The 26999-nt window shown below is 42.6% G+C and overlaps 2 long non-coding RNA genes across 2 annotated transcripts; one reads left to right on the top strand and one right to left on the bottom strand.

Moving 5' to 3' along the window:
- Positions 1-21246, top strand: LOC143843204 (uncharacterized). Its single transcript, XR_013233494.1, has 3 exons — positions 1-193; positions 20799-20838; positions 21090-21246. It is a non-coding gene; the product is annotated as an uncharacterized LOC143843204 (long non-coding RNA).
- LOC143843203 (uncharacterized) lies at positions 19665-26680 on the bottom strand. Its single transcript, XR_013233493.1, has 3 exons — positions 26122-26680; positions 24750-24816; positions 19665-24075 (listed from the first exon to the last, which is right to left on the bottom strand). It is a non-coding gene; the product is annotated as an uncharacterized LOC143843203 (long non-coding RNA).
- Between the last annotated feature and the right edge of the window lie 319 nt (positions 26681-26999).

Genomic DNA, 26999 nt, shown 5'->3' with positions numbered 1-26999 from the left:
GGCCTCCCGTTTGGGGGCGAAGCGATCGTAGTGGATCCCGCGCGCTTTGCTGAGCTCCTCCTCGGCCGGGCTGCTCATTTCGTGGCGTCTCCTCTTCTGCCTCCTTTGCTTTCTCGAGTCTGTATTCGCATCAGCGTCCCCAAGGGACGGTGCACAGGACTACCTTGCAGCGTCCCGCGCGTGTGTGTGAAAGGTCAGTTCGGAGCCAGGGCTGAGTCGTCCTCCTTGAGTGTATTTTCACCAGCTCTTGCACGATGGAGGGCCTGCTTGCTTGGTTCTCCTGCCGCCCCTGCCCTCGCAGCCCCTCTCCAATCCGACCGCTGTTCCTCTTGCGAGCAGCCCCTTCGATGGTCTTTCCTGTCGCTGATGTCCCCTTAGAGTTCTGCTGGCAGCTTTTTCCTTCCATGCACTTCAGTGCCTCAATGCAGGGGTAGTCAATCTGTGGTCCTCCAGATGTCCATGGACTACAGTTCCGATGAACAAACGCTGGCAGGGGCTCATGGGAATTGTAGTCCATGGACATCTGGAGGACCACAGGTTGACTACCCCTGTGGACTGAGAGGAAAGCTGAAACAGCCCACCGTTGAAAAGCTACCGGACTCTGATTTTATGTTACAAAGCTTGTAAGCCATGGGTGTCATTAGCAGGGAAACCAAGGTGCGGGTTATGGGGGTCTGCCCTGAATGAGGAACCCACCTTTATTTTGACATTGCCCCTGGGCAGACTTGGCCACTCATTCTGAGGAAAGTCTGAGGACAGAATGCGGATGGGGGCTGCATTCTCTCCTGTGAAAGAAGAAGCCTACAAAGATGGATGACATGAAAGGAATTTATTTTTTATTTTCTGACGTAACTCATACTGCTCAAAGTTCTAAGGCTCAGAAGGTTCTGAGCTGCTAATATATGTGTGTGTGTGTGTGTGTGTGTGTGCCCTTGGGTTTTTTTGGACTTAATGGCAACCCTAAGAATTAACAGCCTCCAGAATGTTGGGTCCTTAACAGCCTTGCTTAGGTCTTGCAAAGGGAGGACTGTGCCTTCCTTGATCGAGTCAATTCATCATACGTTAGATCTTCCTGCTGCTTTAAACTTTTCCTCACATTACGGCCTTTCCGATTACACTTTGTTTTCTCATAAGTGCAATAGTCTCGGCTTAGTCGAGAGTTCGTGGCTGATTTGAACTAGAACTCACTTATTAGTCTTTTTGGCAGTCCACAAGATCTGCAAATCTCTCCTCCAATACCACATGTCAAATGAACCCAGCTTCTTTATCGCTGCCTTTCCTTGTCTCTATCGATTGCTTGGTTGCAGTCTCCTTTTTGGAGAACAATTGAACAATTTCACATTCTTCATCAACAGTCTTGAAGTTGTGCAATACCCCAGTAGGTATTACTTTTGTCCTCTTGACTCCTAGTATCTTAGTGCTGTCTCATTCAAATACTCTTTAAATGTTAATCTGAATGCTTTCTGTCTGATAAATGGTGCATCTGCCCATTCGCTGGTTTCAGCCATGCTGTCCCCATGCCTAGAACAGCTGCTCCTTCTGCATTGTTAAACCTCTTTCCCTTTCCTGAGCTTTCAATCTCTCTCAAAAACACATCTCTTTCCCAGGCACCCCAACCTCATTGTAAATGGTGTTCCCACTGCCCCTGATATCCCCCCTAGCATCTTTTCTCCATCCAGTCTTGTCTACCTAATGAAGACTGCAAAGCCTCTGGTCAGGCAGCCCTTGTAAAATTCTGTAGAGCAGCAACAGTTGGCCAATCTGTAAAACAAGGTATGTCTTGAAGCCACAACAGGAGTAGACAAGGAGATTCCCTTCAAGGATCCTCAACAGCTGGTGAGAGATTCTTTCTGTCCCAAATATTAGCTCCCCCCCATCCCTGGTGAGGATAACACATCCTGTGGCCATATTTGGAATGGGAAGATAAGCCAAGTAGTTCAGCATAGATTTGAGAAATAAAATTCTAATTCATAGTTTTAGTGATAAAGTTCAGAAGAGTTGACACATTGGGTTTCTCCTCCATCTCCTTTCTTAAGTTGGAATGTTAATATGCTTCCTTCAAGGTTTTGGTGAGGATGAATAAAAATATAAATCATTTAAACATATTTTTGTGCAGTGAGTGAATACAGCGAAGCAGTTCCCTTGCATGGCTAGGAGTGGAATGTTAACAGTAGCAGACTATTTGAAACCAAGGTTGTCTTACAGGAACTTCGATGGGACTGCTTTTCAAATCCCCAATATTTCGGCATGCCTCCATCAGTGATATTAATATGTTTGTTTATTTACATCATGTATAGCCTGATTTTGTGCTGGGTAGGGATCCAAAGTGGCTTATCATATTCTCCGCCATTTTATCCTCACAACTCTGTGAAGTAGATTGTGTTGAGAGTGTGTGTCTGTTCATGCAACAGACTTTTGTAGCAGGGTGGAAATTCAAACCAGCATCTCCATTACACCAGTCACCTATCTTTTAAGGCTATGCTTCTGTCCTGCTATAATAGGGTTGTTTTTCATTTTATTCTGGAGCACATGCTTGAAACTACAAGCTGGAAACCAGCTTCTGCCTTCTTTCTACCTGTGAAACTGGTAGCCATTTTGCTAGTTATATATGAACACAAAGTATTTCTTGATGGGCAGTTGGACTTGTAATTTCAATGCTTCCCTTATAAGCATTGAGTGAGTCCTGTCTTGTGCTTTTGGGGATTCTAGTAATAACTTTCCTCTATGAGAGGTTGATTTAATCAGGCAAGAATACATTCAGGAAGTAGATTACTCTTTTGGCAGAGAAATAAGATGATGAAGAAATTATGGATTCCTTTTTAAATTTTTTACTTTCTAAACTTATAAATATGGATCACTTTGAGTAATACATAATGCTTATCTAAACATTGATTAAACGAATTACATGAGCTATAAATAATCTCCTGATTCATAATTCTGTGAGACAGGCAGAATATACATAACATTTGCCAGTTTACTAAACTATGCATCTAGATTAACTTGCCCAAACTGATACAAGAAAAAAATGAATGTGGTCCTGTTATCATATACACAACAAAAATATAGCTATTTCTTCTATTTAATAAGTAAACAATGATTTTTAATAACATCCTGTAATTCCTTAAAAAAAAAAGGCTTGGTTTTTATATCCCACTTTTCACTGCCCAAAGTGGCTTACAGTCACCTTCCCTTCCTGTCCACACAACAGACACTCTGTGAGGTAGGGGAGGTGGAGAGAGCTCTGACAGCAGGACTGCTTGATCAGATGAGCCCCAAGGTCACCCAGCTGGCTGCAAATAATTACCACACAGAGATAGTTTAGCGTAGCTCACAGAAATCATAAGGAGAAATTCCCTGTATAACCTTGTCATTCCAGAACATTAATGAACGTAGCTCAACATTCCATTTGTGTATTTGAAATATCAAAAGAATTTCTTAATATTCTTTGGTTATAAGTCAGTTTAATAAACCATACATTATATTTAAAATACACTGAGTATGGATTCCTTTTTAGTGATTACATTTTTAATTTTTCAACAAGGTAAAGGTAAAGGTATCCCCTGTGCAAGCACTGGGTCATGTCTGACACTTGGGGTGACGCCCTCCAGCGTTTTCTTGGCAGACTCAATACGGGGTGGTTTGCCAGTGCCTTCCCCAGTCATTACTGTTTACCCCCCAGCAAGCTGGGTACTCATTTTACCAACCTCACCTTGAGCCGGCTGCTGGGATTGAACTCCCAGCCTCATGGGCAGAGCTTTCAGACTGCTGCCTTACCACTCTGCGCCACAAGAGGCTCTTTCAACAAGGTGGGGGTAGACAAATCATTTTTCTGTGTTACTTTAAATATAGGATACCCATCTGAAAGCAAAGGGCTCTGGGAGAGAAATCATTGAGTCTTGTCTCTATTATGATCTGAATGACGAGAAGTTGGGCTACAAATCTACTAAACAAGTGAAGACATAGTTGGGAAACAACAGGGATACAGAGAAGGGAGAGCGGGTGAAGATGAGGATTCCCCCCTTTTTTTTACTCTCTTCTCCATCATCAAGTGTTTCCCTTCCCCCCCTTGATTTAACTAAGTTCTTATCATGTGCAAGATCAGGAACTGTGGTCCTGATAACCATCCAAATATTCATGCAAATAATACTCTCATATCCAAAAGAAACTGAATACAGTTGCTCTTGAACACCTCACTGCTTGAAGAACAATAAATAATGGAGAATGGCAAAGACTTTCCTATCGCTCAAAATCTTAGCCTTAAGGAACTCCCATGTTGCTATGTGTGCTTGTTTGTCAGTTGAAATGATCTGCCTTTGTACCCCCACCTTCCAAATGGAGGGGATGGCTGCCTGATGGGGTCTTTTATCGATGGCACACGTTTCTAATGGCATTCCTGGTGCTGCTTCTTTGGCACATGATTTTTTGGTTTCAGCTGAATGGGAAAAAATGTTATTTGCCCATGATTTTGGCACACCATGGTGGCCTGTTGTATCCTCCCATCCCCAACTCTTCTCTTTGGGTATGCATTTTTGTTCTACCACTCTTCCCCCAATTTGTAACAGCTGCCGGCTCATTTATTTCATGACTTTATAAAAATCGTGTTGCTCTTTTTAGAGTTTGATGTTTGCTGCTACAGAAACCTGACAGTTGAGGTATTACATTAAAATGTGATAAAATTTTCAAATTGATGCTTTGGACAGAGCCTGATCCACCTGCAAGCCAAACATGACGCCCTTACTGGGTACTATGGGAATCCAGGGCACACAGTTTTATGACATGATCTTGTTGCACAGCTGCCTTAATGAATCAAAGCTGAAAGTCACATGATAAGGGGATCTTGCCTTCTCATTCTTCCTTGACTGAAGTGGCCTTTTGTTCATTCAGGAGTACAGACTGGATCAATATTTCATTCTCCGTATTATGAATCCTACATGATCTGCCTCCATTCTATTTTCCAAATTCATGTTCTTCTGAATAATTTATAATTACAATGCCTTCATCTATTCATTCCTTTGGGACTGGAACATACATTCACTACTGAATTTATACTACAGAAAAGCAATAGTATTGACACAGGAAAATTAAAGTTAGTGCTATTCCCATGAGACCTTCATAACAAATCTATCATTCAGTGCAGCCTCAGATTCATGATGCTATTTAAATCAAACTACAGACTGCCCCCCAGTATGCTGAGAACTGATATAGTTAAATGCCCACATAAATGGAAAATGTCCAGGTTCTTAGTTCTAAAGTAATGGCTTGGAGTTTCCCCATGAACTCTTCTCATCCATCCAAACAAGCTGTATTTGCACTCACTGCATATCAGTGTGGGATTTGCTAGCAAAACATGCAGAGAAAACATTTGTCATTTGGGTTCTCAGGTTCTGCAATTTGTCTTTTTCACTTGAAAAGCAGTTGGCTCCATCAACTGCAGAGAAAATCTCAGATCATGACATAAATATATAGGTGCAGAAAAAGCATAACAAAAGCATGCTATTTGGTGGGATGGGGGAGTCAACAGTGTGATTTTAGAGTCAGTATCTCAATCAGAATGGCAACTTCATTATTTTCCTGGTTTGAATAATAAGACTTACTCTCTGTGGGTGAATGCAGGAAGTGTCCAAGTAGTTGAACGGAGCGTGTGTGAGTCTCTATTTAAAATACAACACCACCTAGGGGTGATAATAAATTGCTTCTGTTCAGCCTTCAAATAGCCATGGACTGAGAAATACCCTTTGGCATTCTATTCCTTGCTGCCAGTCTGACTCAAAGTTTGGGTTTTACCCTAACCTCAACAGCGGAGTGTGGTGTGCACATATAATAGGACATGTTAAGCATTCAGTATCCTAACTGTGACACTGAATTCAGTCCAAATAATTTCATGGATCCCCATATACCACATAAAGTGGAAAATCAAACTGTGTCCTAACTAGCCAAATTAGCCATCTAATAATTTAAGACACTGTCGTGGTGCTCCAAACAGGTACCTCACACATCTGGCTGAGCCCCATTATTCCCAAGGGGCTAGTATCCCTGTATTTCATTTTCACTATCTGTTCATCCTTCATTTAGTGTCTTACTTATTAGAAACATTCCCCCACCCAAACATGACAATGTTCCTTAGATCAGGGGTAGTCAACCTGTGGTCCTCCAGATGTTCATGGACTACAATTCCCATGAGCCCCTGCCAGCATTTGCTGGCAGGGGCTCATGGGAATTGTAGTCCATGAACATCTGGAGGACCACAGGTTGACTACCCCTGCCTTAGATGGGCAGGGGATTTGCTTGTTTTTGTGAAACCTTGGGCTACTCAGTACCACGCATAGAAACCTGCTTTAAACTTGCAAGCTCCCCTCCCTCATCCTCATCTTAGACTGAGGCTTTCAAAGCACCACGGTGCCCTAAAACGGATACATTATTTTAAACCCTCAGAGCTATGGGAGGGGAAATTCCCTGTTTGCTTGTTCTCCATGGACTTCCAAAGGGAGCGTGGTGACATGTGAGGCAGTTATCTATGTGGGGTTGTTTGTGCCACTTGTTTCTATTACAATCAGTAATTCAAACAATCTTGCCACCTGAGGCCTTATTCATTTATTTTACACTAGCTACTTCTCCATTTTAAAAAAGCTCAGGGCAGCTTACAGCATGAAGGGCAAAATTCAGAGGCAAATCCACAATGAGGAGAAAAGCAGAATAACAATATTTAGAAGCTGCGTAAAAACTAGAATAAAACAGTAGGAACTGTAAAACGCAAGCAGGGGGCAGGATAAAGCTGGAGATCTGAAAATACTGAAATGGCACAGGTCTAGACTAGCAATAAATATATAAACGTATTTAGGAGTATAAACCTGGCACCAAAAGCTAGGGATCTCATGAAACAGTATAGGGAGGGCAATCCCCAGTTAGACCCCCACCCCTCAAAAAAGTCCCCCATACAATAATCTAGAAATGTGTTATGCAGAGAGTCTTATTGCAGTGTCCTAACTAGAACTGAAACTATGCTTTCGTAGTTAAGCAAGGTTTCAAGATCCTAGGCACAAAATGACAGCCTCCTTTTCAAGACCCTAGGCACAACAGCTCCATGAGTGGGGCCAGTCACAAAATGGTGGCTTGTACACCTGCTACAGATATTCTCAGCAGGTCTGCAGGGATTGAGTGATTTCCTAAAATAAACCACCATCCCAGATTGTGACTTGAGAGGAAAGAAGCGGCTGTAGTAGCTTTAAAAAGAAGGCTAAGAAAGTGATTACAGGAGTACTGGGGGGGAGGGGTGGGGAGCCCCTTTTAATTTCTTGGAGAGTGAGTGGACACTCTTCAGTGACCATCTTGCCCACCCTGACTTAATCCCTGGCCACTCTGTTATCTCTCTTAGCAGCCAGCAGACAAGCACAAGGCTGACCAGACCAGAGAAAAGGGGGGTTGGTATTTCTTCCTGTAAAAACCCAGCTGTGACATCAGAGTAAACCAGCCAATGGCATCAAGTGAGATAGGGCAGGCAAAGAGGTCAGAAGTTAGGGATACAGTTGCAAGAGTGAAAAGGTCATGGAGCAAGGAGAGGAGGATGTAATTACAGCTCATCACACTGACTTCTCTGGGCTTATTTAATAAATTAAGGGTTTTAAAAAAAAGATTGCCACACTTGCATGTTCCTTCCATATGAAAAGCATTAATCAACACTGCAGAATTATGGTATTTGTGCCCACTGCTTATGTACCATCCAGTGGAGTCAATGTTAATCTTTCAACTGATATCAATCAGCAACCTTTGAGTGACCCGCAACCTGAGCGCTGTGCAGAGTTCCTGAAATTCTTTAAAAATAACAGCAGCATCTACTGTAGGCATAATTCACTCACAAGAGCAGTCATTTGCACTGCAAGACATTGTTGGAAACATAAAGAGGAACTGACCTGCAAACAGAAAATATAGCAGAAAAAACAAGCCTATCAAGTTTTTTTTAAAGAAAATAGAACTCTGTTCACTTTCTGAACAGCAGAAATGAGATTGTTATATTCTAGCAGATGTGTAATGCTGCTAGACAGTTTTGAACAGATCAAGACAGCTGCTGATGACTTGTAATGTTTCTGAATAATAAGGATATGTGGTAATTGGTATATCTGTTGCTGAATTTCTGGGATGTGAAGCTGACTCCAAGGATTTTTTGTCCCCTTTTAAGAATTTGAACCCTGCATTCATTGTGATTTGGTCTGGTTCTCACAGTATGATGAATAGGTGATATTTCAGAAACAGGCACAATTCTTGATAGAGACAAGATAAACTATAATTTGGCAGGATTATGACTTGGCTTGTAACTGCTAAGCTTGACTACTGTAGTACTCTGTATGTGGGACAGTCCTTGAAGGCAAAGTAGACATTTCAACAGCAGAAGAAAACAGCTGTTTGCTTCTGTCAGGAGTAGGGAGGCATGTGCATATTTGACTTGTTCTGTGCCAATTTCATCAGTTACCCATTTGTTTCAAATTGTAAGTTGTAACTTTTGAGGGCCTGGGACTTGCATGTCTGAAGAGTTCTTTCTCTCCTCGTGAGCCCACATACCAGTTACAATCACGGAAGCCCATTTTATTTTTATTTTTGTATAGCTGTTAAACATTTTGAGCTTTGGGAAGGTAGTCCCCAGTTTTTTTTTTAAGAAACAAAGGTGTGAATCAGTTATTGTGAACATATCCTTTTGCACTCAGAATAGTTCTCATCTAAGCCATTATGGAACAAGCTGAATTTGCTAGCCAGTCAACCGGGAGATATTGAGAAGGTGATTGGTTAGAAGAGAAATAGGCTGATTCATATCAGGTCAAGTAACAATGTCCAATGACTTGCTCTAACATCGATTCAGGTGGGTAGCCATGTTGGTCTGACCCAGCAGAACAAAGTTCGAGTTCAGTGGCAACTTTAAGACCAACAAAGTTTTATTCAAGGCAAAAGCGTTCATATGCATTCATCTGACCCACCAGAACATTATTTTTAAAAGCTGAACATTTCAGTAACACTTAAAAAAAACCCGTCATACAACTAAAAGACAAAACCTTTCCAACCAATCATTATATTGATGCTGAAAATATTTTGTTTGGAATAACCATATTCATTTTGAAAGAAATTAGCTACACTGGTTTTATCTCAGTTTAATTTATAATAAGAAGATACACTGCATGCTTATCAAAAATGTCCCTGTTTTATGGAGAAGAACTTCTGCTGAACTGCCAGCCCCTGCCAGCTGTGGGTATATACCTGCACCCTGTTGGTTGCTGCCAGTGTTCACTGGCATCATGAGGACAGTATGCATGATTAGCCTTTGGTCCCCATGGGTTTAAAACATGTTTTTTTTCTGCATAGTGTGGGAGAGGGACTCTTCCTGACTGTTCTTTCCCTGCTTCCTTACTCAGAGCACCTGTACTTGGGACATCCTATTCCAAATTAGATAGAGTGATGATAGTAGAATATCCACATCTTTTTTGTTCAGGTCTAAATGGTTATCCTTATAATTCCATCGTAGATGAGTTTTCCAGAGATTGAAATTCAAATCCTGGAGCTGTTCATCTAGTTAATCCAGGGAGCTCAGCCTTGGCTAAAGCAGCATTTTAAGAGTGATCTCTTTGGTTTGAGTGCTGACAGACTGGCCAAACAATGTAATGTTAGATGACATCCTCAGAGCAATAGCAGCAAAGACAGGGAGTCTTTTGCAAAGGCAGTGACAGGCAGTGCCATGAGAAAGGAAAGGTTTTAAATTAGTGGCTCTCATATATTTAGTTACTATGAGTCCTGGTCCCTGTGCCCAGGCAGGAGAGAGTGAAGTCCTCTGAACATGCAAACACACTGGTGTGTGTATGTGTCTGTGTGCTTACACTGTGTCACTGATAGCTATATCCAGCCCTTGAGACCTAATTTATGTGAATAGTCCCCTGCTGTGCCAGGCACACACCATTAAAGCAGCCCTTGGCATACCGCTGGCAGCACCACTGTACCTCTTAACAGGGCAACTAGGATGCCTCTGCTACTGCGGGTTCCTATCACTGGGGTTGTGAGGCATTGCCTGACAACAGGCAGAAGGATTAGGGGGAGGGACATGTGGGAGGCCATGACATCCAGTGTGCTGCTATGTCATTCTGGGGGAAAGCCTGGAGGTGATGTAGAATATCTCCAGGAATTCTGTGGCAAATACGACATAAGTCTACCTACCGGACATGTCTAAACCAGTCCCCAGTTGGGGGCCCACTTAGAATCATAGAATCATAGAGTTGGAAGGGACCTCATGGGTCATCTAGTCCAACCCCCTGCACTATGCAGGACACTCACGTCCCAATCGCTCATCTACTGTAACCTGCCACCGCTTTGCCTTCACAGAATCAGCCTCTCCGTCAGATGGCTATCCAGCCTCTGTTTAAAAATTTCCAAAGATGGAAAGACTTGGTAGTGAAGAGATGACGGAAGCCTCGAGACACAGCAAGACATTTTCAAGGCAGACAGACGTACCAAGAGGAGGCTGTTCTCAACCACCTTCCTCCTGATTTTTCTATATCTTCTATGGTCAGGAGCTGTACTGCACTCCTTAGAGGTGGGAATAGAGACACGGACTTAATGTTCCCCTTATTCAGTGTTTACTTTGAAACCAAAGTAATGAAAATCCTCATAACATCTTCCAGTATCCCATTCACGAGACTGATCTTCTAGTTTGTCAAATATACAGATGGGCTCTTCTGGGCCCTTTTTGCTCTCGCCAACCAGCAATGTCTTCTCAGACTCATCCAGGGAATGGTACTCCTGTTTAGCATGATTGTACATGTCAACAGGTTTTTTGGGGTGTGTGGGTGGGGTGCCCTTATGTACATGACTCAGTCCTGTGCAATCTGGCTGCCTGGGACGGTGGTTTCTGACTTCTCTCGGCATCTCAATAGCTGTTTCATTATCCCCCTCTAGCCTACTTGTTGATTCTAACTCAGAATACCTTGAGGAAGAGCCAAGGTGCCTGACAGATGAAGTCCAAAGGGACCAGGAAGGGCATGGCACTGTGGATTCACCTGCAGATGATGCCTTCTTAGTGCAAGAGGTCACCCTGCCTGAGGCTGCAAGGGAAGCCTCTCTGCCAGGCCCAGGCAACACGAAGGAGGTGAAGTGTGAGGCCGGGTGGAAGTGATATCAGGAGGAACCATGTACTAAGGATAAATCCTTGGAGGATCCTACCCAGTGTGCTGAGCCACTTAGAAATTCCACCATCCTGTCAGCAATACAACCAGGTTCAGTGACCTCCCAGACTATTTATGCTGAGTCTGGAAAGACAGCTATTACTAGATAAAACAATTAGGAAGGCCACAACCCTTTGCCTGCTAGATCTGCTCCAGGCCTTGCCCACTCCTGAAGCTCAGATCTTGCTCAGTGACAGTCTGCATGGCAAGTCCTGACACTTGGGAGAACGACCTGAAGCCTGAGGCCAGAACAAGCAGCTTACCTGAACTCAATTGACACAACTTATGCGTTAGATGTCACTTGATGCACCAGCTTTGAGCTCCTTCAGCTGCAACCATGGCTTCTCCTGAAGAATCACACAGAATAAGATGAGTCTAGGAAGCTGTTCCTTTCCCCCCATAAAATACACCTTGTAGCCAAACACAGTTGGGAGTCTTTGGAAGGGGGGAGGTGACAAGCTGCTCCAGTGAAAAAAGATTATTGTTAGGTATTTTCACATGTTTACAGTTACTTGCAGTGAAATTGTCCTCCTGGGATGAAGAACAAAAACCTGGTGCTGTTTCGCTGCAGATTCAGACCATTTCTGCATTAGGAGACATACCTTGTGTAAGCCTCGCTTTGGATTTCCTTTGGATGCTGTGAGTAGACTCTAGCTTTTCTGCATTTGGACTTTCCTCCCCTCATTACACAGGCTGAAATTCATGACACACTTTCTGCTTTGAGTCTGATGGAGGCAGCTTCCATTCATGCTTTGCTCCCTCCCCCTTTTCAAAAAAAGTGTTTTTTTGCAAAATGGTGCCTGCTTGCAACTTTGTTTTCATTGCACCCCTTAATCCCACCATTCAATTCCCTTGATTGCCTCCCTCACTTCCCTCAAAGTGTCTGGAATGTAATATATATATATATATTTAAACCCTGGGTTATAACCTTACAACGCTGCTGTGCAAGACTGCTTTTTTAAAAACTTAGAAACAGCATTGTAACACAACCTCCCCTTTTTTTCAAAAGGGCAGATTTTTCAGAATGGAGGGAGGGAGGGGGAGGAATGGGAAGGGAAGGGAAGGGAGCATGGCACTGAGGAAAGGGGCATGCCCAGATGACTCAAAATGGCAGATGTGGCAAAAAAATGAATGCACACATTTCTGCATTGAACAGCCCCAAATTAGACTCTGCTTGAAAAGATGAAATTGGGTTTTCTGTGGATTTCTTTGCTGCAAATGAGGGGGCAATTTGAGTCTGCACCTGAAGAAGCAGATTGCAGTGCAGAAATGGACAAAAAAAATGACCCTTTAAGATGCAAATCCAACCAATATCACTAGTGTGGAAACAGTCTCAGCAAAAATAATCAAATATGGAGATTCTTTGAAGGCAAAAGGGAAGCAGGTTACAGTAGATGAGTGATTGGGATGTGAGTGTCCTGCATAGTGCAGGGTGTTGGACTAGATGACCCTGATGTCACTTCCAACTCTATTATTCTATGATTCTATGAGATTGTAAGCTGCAAAAGTATGAATCTGATGGAGACCAACTGGGACAATCCAGGGCCAAAGACAATACCAAGCTACCACTGGTCATTTTTTACAGCTCAGATTACTCTGGTTTGAATCGTGTGCAGATTCCTGTGTATTTGATCATGTCTGTGCTATTGGCTTTTTGCATGGTTTTCAACCTGTTCCCATTTACCAGGCCATGTTTTAAGCCAGGAAGGAGAGGACCAGTCCTGAGCAAGTTGGCCATGCAAAACTGAGGGGTTCTGGGTTCTGCCTGTGATTGTATACTGATTTCAGGATCCATGCTGAGCTAGAGTTTCTGCTCTCCATGTGGCTGAATGCAGAACAGAATGTTTGAGTTGGAGCATTTTTCAGCCTCTGAACTGGGACTGCTTGGGGGTCTGTCTTGGGGGTCTGTTTCAGAGGAGGAGGAGAAGGAGTTGGTTCTTATATGCCACTTTTCTCTACCCAAAGGAGTCTCAAAGTGGCTTACAGTCACCTTCCCTTTCCTCTCCCCACAACAGACACCCTGTGAGGTAGGTGAAGCTGAGAGAGCCCTGATATCACTGCTCAGTCAGAACAGTTTTATCAATGCTGTGGTAAGCCCAAGGTCACCCAGCTGGCTGCATGCCAGATTAGAAGTCCACACTCCTAACTACCACACCAAACTGGCTCTGTGTCAGAGGCATTAACCACTATGTAAGATGTAGAGAAGTTGTCGGACTGAGGTTTCAGAATCAGTTTGGGAAATAAGTTTTTCTTTTGCTTTCAGCAAACTTCATTCTCCTGATGCTTTGTGCACAAATCAGATGTCTGAGGACATTTCAAAAAATATGGAGAAAAAAATCTTCCAGAATTGTGACAAACTCAGCCATCCATACTTGCAACAGGGAAGCAATTTGGAGCAATAATTATTTTAAATAGCATGCAAGACTTCAGTGGAAATTAGCCATGCCATTTCATGCAATGCAAATCAAATATAATTACATAGTATTATCTGGTTACTTACCACATAAATAGGAAAGTTAATTGCTTCTATCCAAAGCAGATAAATTTGCAGGAGGCGGCTGCTTTAATGCATGCACGCTCAGCAATTTCTGCGAGTGCTTTTCTCTCGCAAGCGTTCTGTCCCTTTGTCTTTATGGTACCTGGAAATAGGATTCAGAGCCAAAATACAGAATGAGCATGTTAATAAGCAGAATAAAAATATCCAACTATTAGATATACATATATACTTTAAAAAATTAAACTATTTAGAGCCCAGATTTATATTTTTGAGTGAAATCTTTAAAAAACTGGTACCAAGTACTATTTAAAGTACATCTATTTGACAATTTTTTTTGTTCTGTCTTTTAATCATTAAAGGCATTGCTAAATATTGAGTGAGTAGCAGAAGGCAGATTCAGGCAACCATAAATTGGACTTCTAGTTGCTCAGGCTGACTGGTCTTCCAAAAGCATAACCATGTTATTCCTTGGGTGGTTCACCAATATCCATGGAGGCAACAGATTTGACATGTGCCCTTTCCTTTCAGGTTTTTAAAAAGTTCTGAAGGTAAAACTGTATGTTAGGAAACAAATTCAGATTCCACAGTCCCATCTTTGCATCATAATTCAAAAGGTGACTCAGTCCAGAGAAAGCATGCCTAACTCTTTCCCTGCCTGCCAGTCCCACCTGCAAAAACGCCATGACCTTTCCTACCGCAACGGGTTTCTGAAACCAGCAGTAAACCATACTGAAAAGGAGAACAGTCAGAGAGGGACTATCCTTTGTAAATCAGTGAGCATGGAAAGAGTTAAATATAATCTCCTGTTAAGGATGGCAGGACCCTGCCATATGGGTTGGCAAGCTGTTATGAACAACCAGCAACACTCATCTATAGCAGGGGTAGTCAAACTGCAGCCCTCCAGATGTCCATGGACTACAATTCCCAGGAGCCCCTGCCAGCATTCGCTGGCAGGGGCTCCTGGGAATTGTAGTCCATGGACATCTGGAGGGTCGCAGTTTGGTTACCCCTGATCTATAGTCTAGGCTTATGCCAAGCCAAGCACTGTTAAAGTCTGCCACAGCCAGACCCATCTTCCCTGTCACAGGTTCACATAGCAGCTTCAATCCAAGACATGCCCATCTCACTTCTCACTGACGCCTCCCTACCCCATTGTATTTGCTGAGCAAGGGGTCTGGCAGAGTTCTGTTTTCCTAAATGCTCCCTGGGAAACATCCTCCATCTCTCATCTATAGTCCACTCTGTGCCTATCTGCCAAGGGCAATTACTTCCCAAACACCTAGACACTGCTAGACAAGATGGGTTACCATTAAAAACCTGACCAAGATGAGACATTTTTTCTAATATCCTGCCCTATGGGAAATTCCGTCCTGTGTTCACCTATCCCCCTCTTCCAAAAAAAAGGGGGATTTGCGGAGCCCAAAGTGTGCTTCTGATCCAGGACCCATTCAGAGCACCCTTCACACTGCTAGCTGGTTGTGTTGCCCCCTCTGCTTCTACCCTGTCCAGGACTGGTAAATATACTGATTGCAATCCTCTTTCCCACTTTATTTTCCTATCTGCTCTACTGCTAATGTGCTAGATATGTTTGTCTATTTCTTTTTGCTATTTTCCTTCTAATAAAAATTGTTATTATTTTACTATACCTATCTGTTGTCTGCACTGAGTTCTAAAGGGTATAATCATCTCATAATACATTGGTAAATCATCCTTAAACGCTAAGTTACCATCCTCTTGCTCTGCTATTTCCCCACGATTTAACACAGTCGTGTCATAAGACACATGTGTAAGCGCGATTCTGGTAACATTCCAGTCTGCTCCTTCTTCCACAGCATGCACATGGACACACACACACACCTGTGTGTAGATAGATCAAGAAGGGTAGCCCTGTGTGTATGTACCCATACATTCATATTAACTCAGCAGTGAAGGATTTAGGAGCAGTGAAGGATTTAGGAACCCATGCTGGGCCCAATGTATACCCTGAATATTTGTGTTATATGCTCAAAGTAGAAGAGAAAGAAGTATATCCCTACAGCTGTTCTTACAGTTGTTTTAATCATGTTACATTGTGCAGAAATGTACTGTATTTAGTTTGGGCTGTGAGGGCATTAACTACACCTTGGTATACCTTTATACCATGATATGAGCTCTACCACAGACTTTTTATTTCTCAGCTACATATTGATTTCACTGTTTCTCCAAACAGCTCACATTAGTTGTACCTCATTTTATCTTCACAACAACCCTGTGAGTTAAGTTAGACTGAAAGACAATGTGACTGCCTAAGCTCACCTAGCGGCCTTCTTGACTGGAGGAAGATTTGAACCCAGCCTTTCCCAATCTTAGTCCAACACTAGCCACTACAAAAAAAAAGGGGGGGGGGGAGTCCATTTGACCTAAGCATCCTGATATAATCAATAGACCATAAAGATAATTGTAAGGAATATCTCAATACATATACGGACTTTCTGATCCAAGGCAACACAGTTTAATACAAGCAGAAGAAACTTGCTTTGTGGTGATTTTATCACCATTGTGTTCAAAACGGAGAAGTTTACTATTTTAGCAGAAGGTAAGAACATAAGAAGAGCCCTGCTAGAGCGGTCCAATGGTCCATCTTCAGCATCCTGTCTGGAGGGTATAGAGCCTATAGCCTTCCCCTGATGTTGCCTCCTGGCTCTGGGATTCAGAGGCTTAGTGTTGACCTGTGTGGGAATTACATTCAAGCAATCTTGCAAACTCATCTGTGTCATGTTTCAAAGTAATCACAGTAAAGCAAGGGCTTAATTCAGTGAAAGCTAATGTGGATATTGGTTGTACCACTGCTGAGAGAAGAGTTAGCCATGTGTGAAGATGTTTAATTGTAATACTTATCAAATATGTAAGCCCCTGCTTGGATTACAGCAAGAAAGGAGGACCTCTCCCCACTGGCTTCTTTTCTTTACTATCCTGGGAGAAAATAATCTCTGAGAAATTCGAGTTTCCTTTCTTGTGAACCTCATTTTCTAATGCCATGTTATAATCCAAGTGGGTAGCTGTGCTGGCCTGAAGCAGCAGAACAAATTCAGAGTCCAGTGGCACCTTTAAGATCAACAAAATACAAAACTTTGTTGGACTGGACTCTAACTTTATAATTCAGTGTGAGTCAAGCACTATTTAGAAACCAACACAACACCTATAGAATGTTTCTCACTCATGTTGTGGGGCTATAACATCACTTTATAAATAATTATTAGGAAACTCTGAAATGTAGACTTTTGTTTTGATAGGAAAAAGACAGTACGTATAAACCTAAAATAAATACATCAGATATTTTGGCTTGAATGAGAAAGAAAATACGGATTGCAGATCTAAACACAGAAGTACTTGAAACATGGATGATAATTCACTTCAATGTAGTTAACACAATCTTGAGACATGTCTAGGGACAGGGTGGAGAGGCTGGGGATGAATAATTAAAGGTTACCAGTGGGTGCAGACAGCTGCTTACTGGGAAGGGGTAGCCTGTGTGCACTAATATCACTAAGTGCCCCACATGGCAACACAAAGCACTTCAAGACCCTGCAATCAGATAAGTAAATGTGAACATTTATCAGATAATTTGCTATTTGTACAGTTGTATATATGTCTTCCAGCAGGCTTGTCCCCCTCCTTATTGTCTTTACATATCCCTTGGTGAGTTCACAAGTAACCACCAATTTGGTAAATTGTTATCTAAGTGGCTAGGAAGAGGTAAAAGTAAAGGTATCCCCTGTGCAAGCACCGGGTCATGTCTGCCCTCTAGCGTTTTCATGGCAGACTCAATACAGGGTGGCCTTGCCGGTGCCTTCCCCAGTCATTACCGTTTACCCCCCAGCAAGCTGGGTACTCATTTCACCGACCTTGGAAGGATGGAAGGCTGAGTCAACCTTGAACCAGCTGCTGGGATTGAGCCCCCAGCCTCATGGACAGAACTTCAGACAGCATGTCTGCTGCCTTACCGCTCTGCGCCACAAGAGGCTCTATGAAGAAGTGCTTTAAAATGGAAAATGTAGCAAGCTGTCAGCTGGTCTGATGTTCGATGTGGGTGACATCATGTGAAGAGACCAGAATATAATGCCTACATTCGACTGGCATGATGCTACATTTAATGGGTGCAGAAATCCCCTGGGCAATTAAGAGACATTCTGGGAGATTAGAGTGAAGGGGCACACTCTGGTACTGAAGTGATTCTAGTACTGAAAGTGTGGGTGTTCATGTTTAGTGTATTTTTTTCAAAACAGATGTTGATGACGTTACACTTTCTCTCCTAGTGACTGGAGTGTAACACTGGCAGATGATTCTATGAGTCTCTGCAGGAGCATGTCTTGGATTGCACACAAGACTTTGCAAAAGGCAGCCTGTGGGGCATCTGTTTTATATGGTGCCCCCTGCCACATCAGTCCTATGCACCCAATATCCTCATGACCACATTCTATGTAAACTCTGGTTCTTTATTAGAAAGTTAATCATGTACTTATTATAAAAGAGGCTTTACAGATAGTGTTGGCTTAGCAGCTTATTTTATATAATTTGAGGGGCTTTTAGACAGTTTACAAGTTAAAACATAACTTTCATTCTGCCAGTCTTGCAAAGCTGAACTTGGCATCTGAAAACTTAGCCGGATTCTTACATCTTAATTGATCAACCTTAGTTTTGGAATTTAAAGAAGCTTTGTTGATGCCCAAGGCATGAATATAAACCATTATCTAGTGGGGATAAAGAAGTACTTTCATTGTAAGCGATTATTTTCAGGTAATGAAAAAAATTACTCACTGCTTTTCATGCTTATCTTCTTAAACTGTTCTTAAATGTATAATTGAACTGTTGTCAACCAAGGAGATAATTTGACTCTGTCAACCAATGGGACATTTCAACAAAAAGTACTGACTATTTAAAAGATATCTTCATTGTTGAGTAAATAATTTCTTTAAAAAAAGGAAAAAAATCACATTACCAAGATGTTATCATCTTATGCTTTTCTGTTTTTACACTTACACTCTATCACATGTTCATTTATATCTTGCTCAAAGGTATGTTTTAATAGACCATTAATAACTACTAATATAAAAGCACATAAAGGCAAGTATTCTAAAATGATGAGTAAACCTTTTCAAATCATCATTTAATTAAGCAACATTTACAGCAGCCTTTCTCAACTCTTTACTGTTGAGAAACCCCTGAAATTTTTTTCAGAGAACTCTCTGCCAATGATGCCAATCAGTTCAAATTGCATACAGACAACTCACTCCCTGATTGGACCTCCCTGTGGGTGCACTGCCAATAGGGAGAGAGCACTCTGCCAATGAGGGCCAATCAGTTCAAATTGCAATCTGCCAGTGATGGCCAATTTGTTCAGATTGCATGTAAACAACTAATTCCCTACCTGATTGCCTTCCCTGGGGATGTGCCACCAATAGGGAGATAGCATTTTCCAATTAGGGCCAATCATGGGGCTTATCTGTCCTCTTCTTCCTGTCACTGTGTGGAAAAGGTGCTGGGCTCTCTGAAGGGTCCTGCTGCTGGTAAGTTGTTCCATTTTCAGACTTTTCCTGCCCTCCATCTCCTCCAGGAATTTAAAGAAATCTAGCTACTTCCTTTGTCTCCTGTGTTGGTCTCAGATTTCAGCAGTCTACTGGAATTTACCTTATGGGCAATTTTTGAGACATAAACATTAACTATCACTCCTCTTCCTATGAGAATGCCAGTAATTAATTAGGTAAAGCCCTGGCACATCAGGACTACCCATCATCAGGTAGGCAAAAATTAGGGTAGATGCCAAGGAGAGGCGTGGATTATTGCAATACAATAAGAGTAATAGATCAGAAATTGACCCGTGCTTTTGATTATTCAAATTTTGCTATGACCATTAGAAAAATATCATTTAAACATTGACATCTGATCAGGGACTTACCTGGATGTGAAAATGGTTTAAGATTAGCATGGAGGTGAATTAATAAATAAAAAACAATTGAACACTGAAGCACTTGCTAGTAATCTCCCTAAAGGCAATTACAAATGTGGTGCATGTGGGGTTTGTAAGTATTTGTTACCCATCAAGGAATATAGAGAAACAAGTAATGGTTTTAGTATCAGGATTAACCAGTTTATTAATTGTTCATTGGTATCAGCAACCGTCCAATTAGGGTCCAGATCCAGAAACACCAGTCCAGACTCAGACACCGGGTAATGGACGCTCTGATGGTGATTCACTTCATTGAAAAAGGGCACAAGCCAGAAGATTTGCTATTTTTTGGACTTGAACAAATCTCAAATGTTGGACACCACAAGATGGACATTAACAAGATCTTGAGACAACGTGAAAGTTTTTACATTTATTCACTGGGCACTTTGAGCCCTAAGGGTTTAAATACGAACTTGGAACGTTCTTGCTTTCTGTGAGGCAGCAGCTTTAAGAGGCCCAGGTCCTGCAAAGTGATGCTGTGATATTTTGAGCTCAAGTTGTGTAGAACAGGGGTAGTCAACCTGTGGTCCTCCAGATGTTCATGAACTACAATTCCCATGAGCCCCTGCCAGCATTTGCTGGCAGGGGCTCAACCTGTGGTCCTCCACAGTCAACCTGTGGTCCTCCAGATGTTCATGAACTACAATTCCCATAAGCCCCTGGAGCGTTTGCTGGCAGGGGCTCATGGGAATTGTAGTCCATGAACATCTGGTGGACCACAGGTTGACTACCCCTGGTGTAGAAGACCAATAGCCCTGTTGGGGTACTTTTGACTAAGTTTTATTATAGTTTAAACCCTAACTGATAGATTAGACTTTATGGCCAATTGTTAGAATTTAGAGCTTTAGAGGTGTTTACATATATTTGGAACTCTTCTGTTTTTGGGTGAGACTGCAGCTTTAATTGGTATAGGTGTGGCATGGAGTAAGTTTCTTGGCTTGAGTATAATTACCATAGGCAGTTCACAACCCAGTGGGAACAGTCTTTTGACTAAACTTCCCCATACGTTTGAGCCAAAGGCCAATATAGATATTGTTTAAATTCTGTGAGGAATAGGTAAGAGGTTAATATTTTCAAATGGCAATAGATTTATGAGTTCTAAAATGGTGTCATTTTATTTTAGATCATTGTGAAGGACTAGATCATCAGCAAATACTAAGGTGGTAAGACTTGGACCTTTAGTATATATATTTCTATATTAATAGCCAAAAAGCTTGCTTTAGATTTATACATATTTGAATTTGGAGGATACTTAAAGAAACAATACCATTTGATGACTATGTTCATAACAATTTTAGGAGGTATGTAATGTTTGAAACTGGAATAACTACTTTGTTAAGATAAATATGTTCTCTTCTGCACTTAGGAAATAATTGTTGACAAGCATGTACTAATTGTATGCTTTTATATTTAGGAAAAACAACCACTGATGAAAATGCCACTTTGAAAACAGTTTAAATCTGGAGGCCGTTTTGGTTGTTTTATGATGATTAAAAGAAGAGATAAGACATTTCTATTTGTATTGACTGTTAAATTGTTTAAATGTTAATTCTTGCATTTTTTTTCTATGAGATGGTTTTAGTTGCTACTTCTGGTACAACGTAGCGAACCTCCATCCATAGCTCTTCAGGCACTCTGTCTATCAGATCTAATTCCTTAAATCTATTTGTCACCTCTACTGTATATTCATCAGGGATATGATTTAGTTCATACCAGAGTGGCCTAGTGCTTTTCCCTACTTCAATTTAAGCCTATATTTTGCAACAAGAAGCTGATAATCTGAACCACAATCAGCTCCTGGTCTTGTTTTTACTGACTGTATAGAATTTCTCCATCTTTGGCTGCAGAGGACATAGTCAATCTGATTTCTGTGTTGACCGTCTGGTGTTGTCCATGTGTAGAGTCCTCTCTTGGGTTGTTGGAAAAGAGTGTTTGCTATAATCATTGTATTCTCTTGACCAAATTCTACTAGCCTGTGCCCTGCTTCATTTTGTACTCCAAAGCCAAACTTGCCTGTAATCCCGGTTATCGTTTGGCTTCCTATTTTAGCACTCTAATCCCCCATGATGATAAGCACATCATTTTTTGGTGTTGCTTCTAGAAGGTGTTGTAGGGCTTCATAGAACTGGTCAATATCATCCTCTCCAGCAGCAGTGGTTGGGGCATAGACCGGGATTACTGTGATGTTGAATGGGTTGCCTTGGATTCGAACTGAAATCATTCTGTCATTTTGGGGAATATATCCCAATATTGCTTTCCCTACTCTTTTATTGATTATGAAGGCTACTCCATTTCTTCTGAGAGATTCTTGCCCACAGTAGTATACCTGGTGGTCATCTGAATTAAATTCACCCATTCCTGTCTATTTTAGTTCATTGATTCCTAAAATGTCGATGTTCAGTCTTGTCATCTTTGTTTGTCCACATCCAGCTTGCCTTGATTCATGGATCTGATGTTCCAGGTTCCTATGGAATAAAAGTCTTTACAGCATCGGTCTGTCTTTTCACCACCACTTCCCTCCACAACTGAGCGTCCTTTTGGCTTTGGCCCAGTCGCTTCATTCATTCTGGTGCTACTCGTACTAAAAAGGTAAAGGTATCCCTTGTACAAGCACCGAGTCATGTCTGACCCTTGGGGTGACGCCCTCTAGCGTTTTCATGGCAGACTCAATACGGGGTGGTTTGCCAGTGCCTTCCCCAGTCATTACCATTTACCCCCCAGCAAGCTGGGTACTCATTTTACCGACCTCGGAAGGATGGAAGGCTGAGTCAACCTTGAGCCGGCTGCTGGGATCGAACTCCCAACCTCATGGGCAGACAGCTCCAGACAGCATATCGCTGCCTTACCACTCTGCGCCACAAGAGGCTCTTGCTACTCGTACTAGCCGTCTGCTTATCCCCAGTAGTATATTCAATAACTTCCGATCTGAGAGGCTCATCATCCGGCATCATATCGTTTGCCTTTTGGTACTGTCCATAGAGTTTTCATGGCAAAGATACTGGAGTGGTTTGCCATTCCCTTCTCCAGTGGATCACCTTTTGTCAGAGCTCTCCGCTATGGCCTGTCCGTCTTGGGTGGCCCTGCACGGCATAGCTCATAGCTTCACTGAGCTACACAAGCCCCTTCGTCACAACAAGGCAGCGACCCTTGAAGGGGATTTGATCTGTTAAATTAGTTAATTAGTTTTCATCCAGAGGTTTGAGTATAGGTGGGGTCTTGAGTACGGGTTGGTCTATACTCAAATTTAAGAGTTGATCTAACACAAGAAACAACATCTCTTCCAGATAAGCAGATTATGCTGACAGTGCAGCAAGACAGCAATCACCTAAAGAATAGCCAGATAGATTCGGCAGCTGATACTATTTCTTTAAAAGACAGCTTGGTGTAGTTGCTTCTGATCTGGCTTCTGATCTGGATAACCAGGTCTGATTCCCTATTTCTCCACATGCAGCCAGCTAGGTGACCTTGGGCTAGTCACAGTCCTCTTAAAGCTGTTCTCACAGAGCAGTCCTGCAGGTAGGTCTGTTGTAGGGAAAGGAAGGGAGAGGGGATTGTAAGCTGCTTTGGGATCCCTTCAGGTAGTGAAAAGTGGGGTATAAAACCAACTCTTCTTCTTAATGTAAGCTTATATCAATTCTCATATGCAAATCTAATCCCAGGACGTCAAAATTCAGTCAGCACACAATCATCAACAGAAAAAAAATTGACACCATCAAATCCAACAAAATGTAAAGTGAAGTCAAGCCAAAGGCCTTTTGAAGTTTTGAAATCATTGCACGTAAACTGCAATGCAGCAATCTAGTATTGAGGCATAGAGCACTGTTGTGTCCGAGTAAAGGAGAAATCTTTCAAGCCACGTGTAGCTTTGAAGAAATGCATTTTGGGAGTAGAGGTCTGTCATGAGTAAAACCTTTACCAGGAGGATTTTAAAGTTTTTTCCTGTCTGGGAAGGAAAAGGAGAAGAAACACTGTTTTTCGCTGTCTGGGGGAATCCCAAAGTAGCCAGTCATCAGCCTATGTGATTGTAGTATCTGTGAAATTTGATCGCATGTCCCACACCGTGTTATTCTGACAAGCGAAAAACCCTCCACCTGCTATCGGAGGCAGCAGCAGCTCCTGTGCAGCACAGTGGCCTCAAGGTTTCTTTTTCATGGTTGCACGGAGCAATGTCATGGGTTCTGAAAGGATAAACACTGGACATTACGAGCCTGCTACAAGAGCTGATCAAAATTGAGATCATTGCAGAGGTTAATCATTGTAAGCATCCAGGCAGGTCAGCAGGCAGACAGTCCTGTTCAAGGAGTCGCTTGACAGCTCTCTTCAGCAACCCTCTTCTTTTGCAGTCTTCATAAGGCTGCCTCTGAGGTTCTTCCTGACATTGATTCTGCTGAAGATAGCACCTGCAAGGAAAAGTGGGATGGTTTGTAGTTATATACTTATGTCTTTAAGACCAGCAACCCTACCTACACTAATTTGGCAATAGGCACCACTGAACATACAGGCAAACATGCTTAGGATCACTCTGCATCTTTCAATGCAGAGCCATGTAGCAAAACAAGCTAGCTCAAAGAAACATTGAGTCCAGTGGCACCTTTAAGATCAACAAAATTTTATTCACAGTAGAAGCTTTCATGCACATATACCCTTCATCAGTAAAAAAAATTATATATTCCCGATTTCCCTTTAAGCGCTATAATGAATTGCTTTTTGCGGGACTGTTTCAGGAGTGTTGCAGATTGTGTGCAACGTCTTGCGAAACTGCAAATTAGTAGCGTTTACAATTTGCAAGCCTTCTGCTACATTAAAGTCGTGCGGAATGGCCCATTGTCTTGGGTGAGCCAAAGATGTCGGTTAATCAGACCAGCCAGGGCAACCCAAAAACTTAGTCAATGCAATAATACATATTTCTGAGATTATACAATTTCATAATATGACTAGAAGACAGCACGTCTGAATCACATTCAGAAGGGGGGGGGGACCCCACTGTCAGTTTGTCTCCCAGTGTACAAATAAGCTATGACCTTTTCCTCTGCTATGGTAGCTTTCAAGGCGGAGACAGTTTACAAACACATACCAGTTAAATTGCTGTTGTTCTGTTTGCATTTTGAAGTAGTGCAATGTTAGAAGGACAGTACTGGAGGCTGTAAAAAAGAAAAGAAAATATTGTAGGGTAGCCATCCTATGCACAAAACTATGCATTTGCAAATTGTTTGTAATTATCTACTGGTACCAAACATAAGAGTAGATTGTGGGCTGTGCCTAGTCTATAATGCATGGCTTTTCATATGATTAACGACATATGCATTGCCCTTGCTCCACGAAGCTCAAGGTGGCATACTTTCCCATAACAGTCCCACTTATACTCACACTTTGTGTGATTTGTGTGATAGGGTTGAGCTGTGACAGTGTGGAGTTCCATGGCTGAGCAAGAGACTGAGCCCACTTCTCACCAGTTTATAACATTCCATTTGTTGTGCCACGTAGTATGGGGAACTACCTTAAACGATCATACCGGCAGACATGTTTAAGAGCCATAAGGATGTAGATGCACAGAAGTGGAGAAGCAGTGATCCTGATTATATACAGGGGCAATTCAAGGGGGGGGGGTTGCATCCTGGTCCAGCTTGCTGCTGCTCCTCCTGCCCCAACTGCACAGGGGGCACTCCTTGAAGCCCTGCACTCTGAGCTGATGCAGAGGGAGAGAGCCAGTGGAGCTGGGTGCTGGGGAAATGTCCTCCCTCCATGGGGCTGAAGATGGAGGAGGTGAGCAGGGCACAATACACACATCCCTGTGACATTCCAAGCAAAGGACAGTATGCCAATGGACTGTGCTGTGTAAAGTCACTGAAAGACAGGAGCACAGATATTAGAGCACTGTGCTATGCTGACAGCTGCATTCTGTAAATTGGTACCTCTGCATTGCAGGCTTGTTTAGCTCCAGATATAGGGACAACAGTGCTGGGAGTCTGCTGGGAGGCAAATTGCAATAGGAAACAGCAGCTTACTCCAGGCAATCAGCAAAGAATTAGAGCACAGGGGAAAGAAGACTAGCATGCCCTGCTGTTTGGAATAGTCATCTTTTCCTGAGCGAGTTTTGGGTTTGTTTTGTTTTTTTGTTTCACCTTTTACTGTTTTCCTCTATTGCCCTGTAAATGTATCAGCCAAAGGGTGTGATTCATGTTCTACGGGCTCAGGCTTATGGCACCATAAATCTGTTCGTCTTCAAGCCATCACAAGATTCTTTTTGTTATGGCTAAAGTTGTAGCCATAATTATAAATTCTGAGCTGATTTATAGGCCTCATCTGCTGTCACACTAGGCACTCTTCTAAGACTAATAAGAAGTTAAGAGTCTGTAACTCTGTTGAGGATTGTACTGGCAATTTCTTGAATTAGGAAGAATATCAGCCAAGAGTTCCCATTAATGAAAATGCCAATTAAACTATACCTTTGTCTGCATTTGGCAGGCATGAGCAGGCAGTGTGATGCAGCGGTAAAAAAGGCAAATGCCATTTTGGGCTGTATCAGCAGAGGCATCACATCAAAATCACAAGATGTCATAGTCCCATCGTATACGGCACTGGTCAGACCACACCTGGAGTACTGTGTGCAGTTCTGGAGGCCTCACTTCAAGAAGGACGTCGATAAAATTGAAAGGGTACAGAGGAGAGCGACGAAGATGATCTGGGGCCAAGGGACCAAGCCCTATGAAGATAGGTTGAGGAACTTGGGAATGTTCAGCCTGGAGAAAAGGAGGTTGAGAGGGGACATGATAGCCCTCTTTAAGTATTTGAAAGGTTGTCACGTGGAGGAGGGCAGGATGCTGTTTCTGCTGGCTGCAGAGGAGAGGACACGCAGTAATGGGTTTAAGCTTCAAGTACAACGATATAGGCTAGATATCAGGAAAAAGTTTTTCACAGTCAGAGTAGTTCAGCAGTGGAATAGCTGCCTAAGGAGGTGGTGAGCTCCCCCTCACTGGCAGTCTTCAAGCAAAGGTTGGATACACACTTTTCTTGGATGCTTTAGGACAGTGGTCCCCAACCTTTCTGAGGCTGGGGACCGGCAGCGCAACTGCCCCGCGGTGCGGCCCTGATTCCCTCTCCCCGCCCTCCTGCAGTAAGAAGCTTCCCGGGCCACAAGCTTGCAGCCTGGAAAGTTTTTTACTGTGGGGGGGGGGGTGGGGAGAGAGAGCCGGCACTGGGCCGCAGCCCGCAGGTTGGGGACCACTGCTTTAGGATGCTAGGGCTAATCCTGCGTTGAGCAGGGGGTTGGACTAGATGGCCTGTATGGCCCCTTCCAACTCTATGATTCTACTAGATTTAAAGC

The sequence above is a fragment of the Paroedura picta genome, chromosome 8 (assembly GCF_049243985.1).
Source record: "Paroedura picta isolate Pp20150507F chromosome 8, Ppicta_v3.0, whole genome shotgun sequence".
NCBI lineage: Eukaryota > Metazoa > Chordata > Lepidosauria > Squamata > Gekkonidae > Paroedura > Paroedura picta.
This window is presented reverse-complemented; position numbering and strand designations above follow the sequence as displayed.